This window comes from Chrysochloris asiatica, unplaced genomic scaffold (genome assembly GCF_000296735.1).
Source record: "Chrysochloris asiatica unplaced genomic scaffold, ChrAsi1.0 scaffold00108, whole genome shotgun sequence".
Taxonomy (NCBI): domain Eukaryota; kingdom Metazoa; phylum Chordata; class Mammalia; order Afrosoricida; family Chrysochloridae; genus Chrysochloris; species Chrysochloris asiatica.
Window position 1 is genome coordinate 9,386,850 of NW_006408626.1, and position 820 is coordinate 9,387,669.

The window sequence follows — 820 nt, forward strand, 5'->3', positions numbered from 1 at the left end:
ACAGAGCATTCAACCCAACAACAGCACAATACACATTCTTTTCCAGTGCACATGGAACATTCTCCAGAATTACCATGTGTTAGGTAACAAAGCAAGCCTCCATAAACTTACAAACATCAAAATACTACAAAGTATCTTTTCAGACCACAATGCCATAAAATTAGAAATCAGCAATAAAAAGACCAAGGAATTAAAGTTTAGTACATGAAAACTAAATAACACCCTGCTGAAGAGCAATTGGATAATAGAAGAAATTAAACATGAATTCAGAAAGTTCCTAGAAACAAATGAGAACAAAAACACAACATACAAAAATATTTGGGACATGGCAAAAGTGGTGCAGAGAGGACAATTTATTGCAATAAATGCGTGAATCCAAAAAGAAGAAAGAATGAAAATTAACACATTAACACAGCAACTCCATCAACTAGAAACAGACCAACAGAGGGAACCTAAAATCATTAAAATAAAAGAAATAATAAAGATCAGAGCACAAATAAATAAGACAGAAAAGAGAAAAACTATAGAAAGAATCAACAGGACAAGAAACTGGTGCTTTGAAAGGATTAATAAAATTGACAGACCATTGGCAAACCTAACAAGGGAAAAGAGGGAGAAGACACAATTAACACACCTCAGAAACCACATGGGCGATGTCACAACGGAACCAAAGGAAATCAAAAGGATAATAACAGAATACTATGAATAAATGTACTCCAACAAATTTGAAAACTTAGAAGAGATGGATACATTTTTAGAAAAACACTACCTACCTAAACTCACACAGAATGAAGTAGAAGACTTGAACAGACTCACAACA